Raw genomic sequence first — 13925 nt, forward strand, 5'->3', positions numbered from 1 at the left:
AGACATCACATAATGGGGTTAGACATCACATAATGGGGTTAGACACCACATAATGGGGTTAGACACCACATAATGGTTTGAGGGGTTAGACACCACATAATGGGGTTAGACATCACATAATGGGGTTGGACACCACATAATGGGGTTAGACACCACATAATGGGGTTAGACATCACATAATGGGGTTAGACACCACATAATGGGGTTAGACACCACATAATGGGGTTAGACACCACATAATGGGGTTAGACATCACATAATGGGGTTAGACACCACATAATGGGGTTAGACACCACATAAAGGTTTGAGGGGTTAGACACCACATAATGGGGTTAGACATCACATAATGGGGTTGGACACCACATAATGGGGTTAGACATCACATAATGGGGTTAGACATCACATAATGGGGTTAGACACCACATAATGGGGTTAGACATCACATAATGGGGTTGGACACCACATAATGGGGTTAGACACCACATAATGGGGTTAGACATCACATAATGGGGTTAGACACCACATAATGGGGTTAGACACCACATAATGGGGTTAGACACCACATAATGGGGTTAGACATCATATAATGGGGTTAGACACCACATAATGGGGTTAGACACCACATAATGGGTTTAGACACCATATAATGGGGTTAGACATCACATAATGGGGTTAGACAACACATAATGGGGTTAGACATCACATAATGGGGTTAGACATCACATAATGGGGTTGGACACCACATAATGGGGTTGGACACCACATAATGGGGTTATACATCACATAATGGGGATAGACATCACATAATGGGGTTAGACACCACATAATGGGGTTGGACACCACATAATGGGGTTAGACATCACATAATGGGGTTAGACACCACATAATGGGGTTAGACACCACATAATGGTTTGAGGGGTTAGACACCACATAATGGGGTTAGACATCACATAATGGGGTTGGACACCACATAATGGGGTTAGACACCACATAATGGGGTTAGACATCACATAATGGGGTTAGACACCACATAATGGGGTTAGACATCACATAATGGGGTTGGACATCACATAATGGGGTTAGACACCACATAATGGGGTTAGACATCACATAATGGGGTTAGACACCACATAATGGGGTTAGACACCACATAATGGTTTGAGGGGTTAGACACAACATAATGGGGTTAAACATCACATAATGGGGTTGGACACCACATAATGGGGTTAGACACCACATAATGGGGTTAGACATCACATAATGGGGTTAACCACATAATGGGGTTAGACACCACATAATGGGGTTAGACACCACATAATGGGGTTAGACATCATATAATGGGGTTAGACACCACATAATGGGGTTAGACACCACATAATGGGGTTAGACACCACATAATGGGTTTAGACACCATATAATGGGGTTAGACATCACATAATGGGGTTAGACACCACATAATGGGGTTAGACATCACATAATGGGGTTAGACATCACATAATGGGGTTGGACACCACATAATGGGGTTGGACACCACATAATGGGGTTATACATCACATAATGGGGATAGACATCACATAATGGGGTTAGACACCACATAATGGGGTTGGACACCACATAATGGGGTTAGACATCACATAATGGGGTTAGACATCACATAATGGGGTTAGACACCACATAATGGGGTTAGACACCACATAATGGTTTGAGGGGTTAGACACCACATAATGGGGTTAGACATCACATAATGGGGTTGGACACCACATAATGGGGTTAGACACCACATAATGGGGTTAGACATCACATAATGGGGTTAGACACCACATAATGGGGTTAGACACCACATAATGGGGTTAGACATCACATAATGGGGTTAGACACCACATAATTGGGTTAGACACCACATAATGGGGTTATAGCCTATACACACTATAGCCTATTTACACATCCTCACTACTTGACTTCGGCGATGTAATTTACAAAATAGCCTCCAACACTCTACTCAGCAAATTGGATGTAGTCTATCACAGTGCCATCCGTTTTGTCTCCAAAGCCCCATACACTACCCACCACTGTGACCTGTACGCTCTCGTTGGCTGGTCCTCACTACATATTCGTCGCCAAACCCACTGGCTCCAGGCCATCTATAAATCACTGCTAGGCAAATCCCCGCCTTATCTTAGCTCATTGGTCACCATAGCAACACCCACCCGTAGTCTGCGCTCCAGCGGGTATATCTCACTGGTCATCCCCAAAGCCAACACCTCCTTTGGCCGCCATTCCTTCCAGTTCTCTGCTGCCAATGACTGAAACAAATTGCAAAAATCTCTGAAGCTGGAGACACTTATCTCCCTCACTAACTTTAAGCATCAGTTGTCAGAGCACCTTACCGATCACTGCACCTGTACACAGCCCATCTGAAATTAGCCCGCCCAACTACCTCATCCCTATATTGTTATTTATTTTGCTCTTTTGCACCCCAGTATCTCTATTTGCACATCATCTCTTGCACATCTATCATTCCAGTGTTAATACTAATTGTAATTATTTTGCACTATAGCCTATTTATTGCCTTACCTCCATAACTTGCTACATTTGCACACACTGTATATATATGTATTTCTGTTGTATTTTTGACTTTGTTTTGTTTTACCCCATATGTAACTCTGTGTTGTTGTTTTTATCGCACTGCTTTGGTTTATCTTGGCCAGGTCGCAGTTGTAAATGAGAACTTGTTCTCAACTGGTTTACATGGTTAAATAAAGGTGAAATAAAAAATAAATAAATAAAAAATAAAAATAATGGTTTGAGGGGTTAGACACCACATAATGGGGTTAGACACCATATAATGGGGTTAGACACCACATAAAAGGGTAGGACACCACATAATGGGGTTGGACATCACATAATGGGGTTAGACACCACATAATGGGGTTAGACACCACATAATGGGGATAGACACCACATAATGGGGTTAGACATCACATAATGGGGTTAGACACAAAATAATGGGTTTAGACACCATATAATGGGGTTAGACACAATATAATGGGGTAGGACTCCACATAATGGTGTTAGACACCACATAATGGGGTTAGACATCACATAATGGGGTTGGTTAGACACCACATACTGGGGTTAGACATCATATAATGGGGTTAGACATCACATAATGGGGTAGGACACCACATAATGGGGTTAGACACCACATAATGGGGGTAGACACCATATATAGGGGTTAGACATCACATAATGGGGTTAGACATCACATAATGGGGTTAGACATCACATAATGGGGTTGGACACCACATAATGGGGTTAGACACCACATAATGGGGTTAGACATCACATAATGGGGTTAGACACCACATAATGGGGTTAGACACCACATAATGGGGTTAGACACCATATAAAGGGGTTAGACACCACATAATGGGGTTAGACACCACATAATGGGGTTAGACACAATATAATGGGGTTAGACACCACATAATGGGGTTAGACACAATATAATGGGGTTAGACACCACATAATGGGGTTAGACACCATATAATGGGGTTGGACATCACATAATGGGGGTAGACATCACATAATGGGGTTAGACACCATATAATGGGGTTGGACACCACATAATGGGGTTGGTTAGACACCACATAATGGGGTTAGACATCATATAATGGGGTTAGACACCTCATAATGGGGATAGACATCACATAATGGGGTTGGACACCACATAATGGGGTTAGACACCACATAATGGGGTTAGACACCACATAATGGGGTTAGACATCACATAATGGGGTTAGACACCACATAATAGGGTTAGACACCACATAATGGGGTTAGACACCACATAATGGGGTTAGACATCACATAATGGGGTTAGACACCACATAATGGGTTTAGACATCACATAATGGGGTTGGACACCACATAATGGGGTTAGACACCACATAATGGGGTTAGACATCACATAATGGGGTTAGACACCACATAATGGGGTTAGACACCACATAATGGGGTTAGACACCATATAATGGGGTTAGACACCACATAATGGGGTTAGACACCACATAATGGAGTGGGACACAATATAATGGGGTTAGACACAACATAGTGGGGTTAGACACAATATAATGGGGTTAGACACCACATAATGGGGTTAGACACAATATAATGGGGTTAGAAACCACATAATGGGGTTAGACACAATATAATGGGGTTAGACACCACATAATGGGGTTAGACACCACATAATGGGGTTAGACATCACCCCCCCCCCCCCAAAAAAAAAAATTGTAAAGTGGTTATCCCACTGGCTATAGGGTGAATGCACCAATTTGTGAGTCGCTCTGGATAAGAGCGTCTGCTAAATAAATGACGTAAATGTGCCCTTGAGCAAGGCACTTAACCCTAATTGCTCATGTAAGTCGCTCTGGATAAGAGCGTCTGCTAAATGACTAAAATGTAAATGTAAATGTAATAATGGGGTTAGACACAATATAATGGGATTAGACACCACATAATGGGGTTAGACACAATATAATGGGGTTAGACACCACATAATGGGGTTAGACATCACAAAATGGGGTTAGACACCATATAATGGGGTTAGACACAATATAATGGGGCTAGACACCACATAATGGGGTTAGACATCATAATAATGGGGTTAGACAACACATAATGGGGTTAGACACCACATAATGGGGTTAGACACCACATAATGGGGTTAGACACCACATAATGGGGTTAGACACAATATAATGGGGTTAGACACCACATAATGGGGTTAGACACAATATAATGGGGTTAGACACACCATAATGGGGTTAGACATCACATAATGGGGTTGGTTAGACACCACATACTGGGGTTAGACATCATATAATGGGGTTAGACATCACATAATGGGGTAGGGCACCACATAATGGGGTGAGACACCACATAATGGGGGTAGACACCATATATAGGGGTTAGACATCACATAATGGGGTTAGACATCACATAATGGGGTTAGACACCATATAATGGGGTTGGACATCACATAATGGGGTTAGACATCACATAATGGGGTTAGACACCATATAATGGGGTTGGACACCACATAATGGGGTTGGTTAGACACCACATAATGGGGTTAGACATCATATAATGGGGTTAGACACCACATAATGGGGATAGACATCACATAATGGGGTTGGACACCACATAATGGGGTTAGACACCACATAATGGGGTTAGACACCACATAATGGGGTTAGACACCACATAATGGGGTTAGACATCACATAATGGGGTTAGACACCACATAATGGGGTTAGACACCACATAATGGGGTTAGACACCACATAATGGGGTTAGACACCACATAATGGGTTTAGACATCACATAATGGGGTTGGACACCACATAATGGGGTTAGACACCACATAATGGGGTTAGACATCACATAATGGGGTTAGACACCACATAATGGGGTTAGACACCACATAATGGGGTTAGACACCATATAATGGGGTTAGACACCACATAATGGGGTTAGACACCACATAATGGGGTGAGACACAATATAATGGGGTTAGACACCACATAATGGGGTTAGACACAATATAATGGGGTTAGACACCACATAATGGGGTTAGACACAATATAATGGGGTTAGACACCACATAATGGGGTTAGACACAATATAATGGGGTTAGACACCACATAATGGGGTTAGACACCATATAATGGGGTTGGACATCACATAATGGGGTTAGACATCACATAATGGGGTTAGACACCATATAATGGGGTTGGACACCACATAATGGGGTTGGTTAGACACCACATAATGGGGTTAGAAATCATATAATGGGGTTAGACACCACATAATGGGGATAGACATCACATAATGGGGTTGGACACCACATAATGGGGTTAGACACCACATAATGGGGTTAGACACCACATAATGGGGTTAGACACCACATAATGGGGTTAGACATCACATAATGGGGTTAGACACCACATAATGGGGTTAGACACCACATAATGGGGTTAGACACCACATAATGGGGTTAGACATCACATAAAGGGGTTAGACACCACATAATGGGTTTAGACATCACATAATGGGGTTGGACACCACATAATGGGGTTAGACACCACATAATGGGGTTAGACATCACATAATGGGGTTAGACACCACATAATGGGGTTAGACACCACATAATGGGGTTAGACACCATATAATGGGGTTAGACACCACATAATGGGGTTAGACACCACATAATGGGGTGAGACACAATATAATGGGGTTAGACACCACATAATGGGGTTAGACACAATATAATGGGGTTAGACACCACATAATGGGGTTAGACACAATATAATGGGGTTAGACACCACATAATGGGGTTAGACACAATATAATGGGGTTAGACACCACATAATGGGGTTAGACACCACATAATGGGGTTAGACATCACCCCCCCCCCCCCCCCAAAAAAAATTGTAAAGTGGTTATCCCACTGGCTATAGGGTGAATGCACCAATTTGTGAGTCGCTCTGGATAAGAGCGTCTGCTAAATAAATGACGTAAATGTGCCCTTGAGCAAGGCACTTAACCCTAATTGCTCATGTAAGTCGCTCTGGATAAGAGCGTCTGCTAAATGACTAAAATGTAAATGTAAATGTAATAATGGGGTTAGACACAATATAATGGGATTAGACACCACATAATGGGGTTAGACACAATATAATGGGGTTAGACACCACATAATGGGGTTAGACATCACAAAATGGGGTTAGACACCATATAATGGGGTTAGACACAATATAATGGGGCTAGACACCACATAATGGGGTTAGACATCATAATAATGGGGTTAGACAACACATAATGGGGTTAGACACCACATAATGGGGTTAGACACCACATAATGGGGTTAGACACCACATAATGGGGTTAGACACAATATAATGGGGTTAGACACCACATAATGGGGTTAGACATCACATAATGGGGTTAGACACAATATAATGGGGTTAGACACCACATAATGGGGTTAGACACCACATAATGGGGTTAGACACCACATAATGGGGTTAGAAACCACATAATGGGGTTAGACATCACATAATGGGGTTAGACACCACATAATGGGGTTAGACACCACATAATGGGGTTAGACATCACATAATGGGGTTAGACACCACATAATGGGGATAGACATCACATAATGGGGTTAGACACCACATAATGGGGTTAGACACCACATAAAGGGGTTAGACACCACATAATGGGGTTAGACACCACATAATTGGGGATAGACATCACATAATGGGGTTAGACACCACATAATGGGGTTAGACACCACATAATGGGGTTAGACACCACATAATGGGGTTAGACACCACATAATGGGGTTAGACACCACATAATGGGGATCGACATCACATAATGGGGTTAGACACCACATAATGGGGTTAGACACCACATAATGGGGTTAGACACCACATAATGGGGTTAGACACCATATAATGGGGTTAGACACCACATAATGGGGTTAGACACCACATAATGGGGTTAGACACCACATAATGGGGTTAGACACCACATAATGGGGATAGACATCACATAATGGGGTTAGACACCACATAATGGGGTTAGACACCACATAATGGTGTTAGACACCACATAATGGGGTTAGACACCACATAATGGGGATCGACATCACATAATGGGGTTATACACCACATAATGGGGTTGGACACCACATAATGGGGTTAGACACCACATAATGGGGTTAGACACCACATAATGGGGTTAGACACCACATAATGGGGATAGACATCACATAATGGGGTTAGACACCACATAATGGGGTTAGACACCACATAATGGGGTTAGACACCACATAATGGGGTTAGACACCACATAATGGGGTTAGACACCACATAATGGGGTTAGACACCACATAATGGGGTTAGACACCACATAATGGGGATAGACATCACATAATGGGGTTAGACACCACATAATGGGGTTAGACACCACATAATGGTGTTAGACACCACATAATGGGGTTAGACACCACATAATGGGGTTAGACACAACATAATGGGGTTAGACACCACATAATGGGGTTGGACACCACATAATGGGGTTAGACACCACATAATGGGGTTAGACACCACATAATGGGGATAGACATCACATAATGGGGTTAGACACCACATAATGGGGTTAGACACCACATAATGGGGTGAGACACAATATAATGGGGTTAGACACCACATAATGGGGTTAGACACAATATAATGGGGTTAGACACCACATAATGGGGTTAGACACAATATAATGGGGTTAGACACCACATAATGGGGTTAGACACAATATAATGGGGTTAGACACCACATAATGGGGTTAGACACCACATAATGGGGTTAGACATCACCCCCCCCCCCCCCCCCAAAAAAAAATTGTAAAGTGGTTATCCCACTGGCTATAGGGTGAATGCACCAATTTGTGAGTCGCTCTGGATAAGAGCGTCTGCTAAATAAATGACGTAAATGTGCCCTTGAGCAAGGCACTTAACCCTAATTGCTCATGTAAGTCGCTCTGGATAAGAGCGTCTGCTAAATGACTAAAATGTAAATGTAAATGTAATAATGGGGTTAGACACAATATAATGGGATTAGACACCACATAATGGGGTTAGACACAATATAATGGGGTTAGACACCACATAATGGGGTTAGACATCACAAAATGGGGTTAGACACCATATAATGGGGTTAGACACAATATAATGGGGCTAGACACCACATAATGGGGTTAGACATCATAATAATGGGGTTAGACAACACATAATGGGGTTAGACACCACATAATGGGGTTAGACACCACATAATGGGGTTAGACACCACATAATGGGGTTAGACACAATATAATGGGGTTAGACACCACATAATGGGGTTAGACACAATATAATGGGGTTAGACACACCATAATGGGGTTAGACATCACATAATGGGGTTGGTTAGACACCACATACTGGGGTTAGACATCATATAATGGGGTTAGACATCACATAATGGGGTAGGGCACCACATAATGGGGTGAGACACCACATAATGGGGGTAGACACCATATATAGGGGTTAGACATCACATAATGGGGTTAGACATCACATAATGGGGTTAGACACCATATAATGGGGTTGGACATCACATAATGGGGTTAGACATCACATAATGGGGTTAGACACCATATAATGGGGTTGGACACCACATAATGGGGTTGGTTAGACACCACATAATGGGGTTAGACATCATATAATGGGGTTAGACACCACATAATGGGGATAGACATCACATAATGGGGTTGGACACCACATAATGGGGTTAGACACCACATAATGGGGTTAGACACCACATAATGGGGTTAGACACCACATAATGGGGTTAGACATCACATAATGGGGTTAGACACCACATAATGGGGTTAGACACCACATAATGGGGTTAGACACCACATAATGGGGTTAGACACCACATAATGGGTTTAGACATCACATAATGGGGTTGGACACCACATAATGGGGTTAGACACCACATAATGGGGTTAGACATCACATAATGGGGTTAGACACCACATAATGGGGTTAGACACCACATAATGGGGTTAGACACCATATAATGGGGTTAGACACCACATAATGGGGTTAGACACCACATAATGGGGTGAGACACAATATAATGGGGTTAGACACCACATAATGGGGTTAGACACAATATAATGGGGTTAGACACCACATAATGGGGTTAGACACAATATAATGGGGTTAGACACCACATAATGGGGTTAGACACAATATAATGGGGTTAGACACCACATAATGGGGTTAGACACCATATAATGGGGTTGGACATCACATAATGGGGTTAGACATCACATAATGGGGTTAGACACCATATAATGGGGTTGGACACCACATAATGGGGTTGGTTAGACACCACATAATGGGGTTAGAAATCATATAATGGGGTTAGACACCACATAATGGGGATAGACATCACATAATGGGGTTGGACACCACATAATGGGGTTAGACACCACATAATGGGGTTAGACACCACATAATGGGGTTAGACACCACATAATGGGGTTAGACATCACATAATGGGGTTAGACACCACATAATGGGGTTAGACACCACATAATGGGGTTAGACACCACATAATGGGGTTAGACATCACATAAAGGGGTTAGACACCACATAATGGGTTTAGACATCACATAATGGGGTTGGACACCACATAATGGGGTTAGACACCACATAATGGGGTTAGACACCACATAATGGGGTTAGACACCACATAATGGGGTTAGACACCATATAATGGGGTTAGACACCACATAATGGGGTTAGACACCACATAATGGGGTGAGACACAATATAATGGGGTTAGACACCACATAATGGGGTTAGACACAATATAATGGGGTTAGACACCACATAATGGGGTTAGACACAATATAATGGGGTTAGACACCACATAATGGGGTTAGACACCACATAATGGGGTTAGACATCACCCCCCCCCCCCCCCCAAAAAAAAATTGTAAAGTGGTTATCCCACTGGCTATAGGGTGAATGCACCAATTTGTGAGTCGCTCTGGATAAGAGCGTCTGCTAAATAAATGACGTAAATGTGCCCTTGAGCAAGGCACTTAACCCTAATTGCTCATGTAAGTCGCTCTGGATAAGAGCGTCTGCTAAATGACTAAAATGTAAATGTAAATGTAATAATGGGGTTAGACACAATATAATGGGATTAGACACCACATAATGGGGTTAGACACAATATAATGGGGTTAGACACCACATAATGGGGTTAGACATCACAAAATGGGGTTAGACACCATATAATGGGGTTAGACACAATATAATGGGGCTAGACACCACATAATGGGGTTAGACATCATAATAATGGGGTTAGACAACACATAATGGGGTTAGACACCACATAATGGGGTTAGACACCACATAATGGGGTTAGACACCACATAATGGGGTTAGACACAATATAATGGGGTTAGACACCACATAATGGGGTTAGACACAATATAATGGGGTTAGACACACCATAATGGGGTTAGACATCACATAATGGGGTTGGTTAGACACCACATACTGGGGTTAGACATCATATAATGGGGTTAGACATCACATAATGGGGTAGGGCACCACATAATGGGGTGAGACACCACATAATGGGGGTAGACACCATATATAGGGGTTAGACATCACATAATGGGGTTAGACATCACATAATGGGGTTAGACACCATATAATGGGGTTGGACATCACATAATGGGGTTAGACATCACATAATGGGGTTAGACACCATATAATGGGGTTGGACACCACATAATGGGGTTGGTTAGACACCACATAATGGGGTTAGACATCATATAATGGGGTTAGACACCACATAATGGGGATAGACATCACATAATGGGGTTGGACACCACATAATGGGGTTAGACACCACATAATGGGGTTAGACACCACATAATGGGGTTAGACACCACATAATGGGGTTAGACATCACATAATGGGGTTAGACACCACATAATGGGGTTAGACACCACATAATGGGGTTAGACACCACATAATGGGGTTAGACACCACATAATGGGTTTAGACATCACATAATGGGGTTGGACACCACATAATGGGGTTAGACACCACATAATGGGGTTAGACATCACATAATGGGGTTAGACACCACATAATGGGGTTAGACACCACATAATGGGGTTAGACACCATATAATGGGGTTAGACACCACATAATGGGGTTAGACACCACATAATGGGGTGAGACACAATATAATGGGGTTAGACACCACATAATGGGGTTAGACACAATATAATGGGGTTAGACACCACATAATGGGGTTAGACACAATATAATGGGGTTAGACACCACATAATGGGGTTAGACACAATATAATGGGGTTAGACACCACATAATGGGGTTAGACACCATATAATGGGGTTGGACATCACATAATGGGGTTAGACATCACATAATGGGGTTAGACACCATATAATGGGGTTGGACACCACATAATGGGGTTGGTTAGACACCACATAATGGGGTTAGAAATCATATAATGGGGTTAGACACCACATAATGGGGATAGACATCACATAATGGGGTTGGACACCACATAATGGGGTTAGACACCACATAATGGGGTTAGACACCACATAATGGGGTTAGACACCACATAATGGGGTTAGACATCACATAATGGGGTTAGACACCACATAATGGGGTTAGACACCACATAATGGGGTTAGACACCACATAATGGGGTTAGACATCACATAAAGGGGTTAGACACCACATAATGGGTTTAGACATCACATAATGGGGTTGGACACCACATAATGGGGTTAGACACCACATAATGGGGTTAGACACCACATAATGGGGTTAGACACCACATAATGGGGTTAGACACCATATAATGGGGTTAGACACCACATAATGGGGTTAGACACCACATAATGGGGTGAGACACAATATAATGGGGTTAGACACCACATAATGGGGTTAGACACAATATAATGGGGTTAGACACCACATAATGGGGTTAGACACAATATAATGGGGTTAGACACCACATAATGGGGTTAGACACAATATAATGGGGTTAGACACCACATAATGGGGTTAGACACCACATAATGGGGTTAGACATCACCCCCCCCCCCCCCCCCCCAAAAAAATTGTAAAGTGGTTATCCCACTGGCTATAGGGTGAATGCACCAATTTGTGAGTCGCTCTGGATAAGAGCGTCTGCTAAATAAATGACGTAAATGTGCCCTTGAGCAAGGCACTTAACCCTAATTGCTCATGTAAGTCGCTCTGGATAAGAGCGTCTGCTAAATGACTAAAATGTAAATGTAAATGTAATAATGGGGTTAGACACAATATAATGGGATTAGACACCACATAATGGGGTTAGACACAATATAATGGGGTTAGACACCACATAATGGGGTTAGACATCACAAAATGGGGTTAGACACCATATAATGGGGTTAGACACAATATAATGGGGCTAGACACCACATAATGGGGTTAGACATCATAATAATGGGGTTAGACAACACATAATGGGGTTAGACACCACATAATGGGGTTAGACACCACATAATGGGGTTAGACACCACATAATGGGGTTAGACACAATATAATGGGGTTAGACACCACATAATGGGGTTAGACATCACATAATGGGGTTAGACACAATATAATGGGGTTAGACACCACATAATGGGGTTAGACACCACATAATGGGGTTAGACACCACATAATGGGGTTAGAAACCACATAATGGGGTTAGACATCACATAATGGGGTTAGACACCACATAATGGGGTTAGACACCACATAATGGGGTTAGACATCACATAATGGGGTTAGACACCACATAATGGGGATAGACATCACATAATGGGGTTAGACACCACATAATGGGGTTAGACACCACATAAAGGGGTTAGACACCACATAATGGGGTTAGACACCACATAATTGGGGATAGACATCACATAATGGGGTTAGACACCACATAATGGGGTTAGACACCACATAATGGGGTTAGACACCACATAATGGGGTTAGACACCACATAATGGGGTTAGACACCACATAATGGGGTTAGACACCACATAATGGGGATCGACATCACATAATGGGGTTAGACACCACATAATGGGGTTAGACACCACATAATGGGGTTAGACACCACATAATGGGGTTAGACACCATATAATGGGGTTAGACACCACATAATGGGGTTAGACACCACATAATGGGGTTAGACACCACATAATGGGGTTAGACACCACAT

The sequence above is a fragment of the Coregonus lavaretus genome, assembly GCF_964263955.1.
Source record: "Coregonus lavaretus genome assembly, contig: HAP1_SCAFFOLD_641, whole genome shotgun sequence".
NCBI lineage: Eukaryota > Metazoa > Chordata > Actinopteri > Salmoniformes > Salmonidae > Coregonus > Coregonus lavaretus.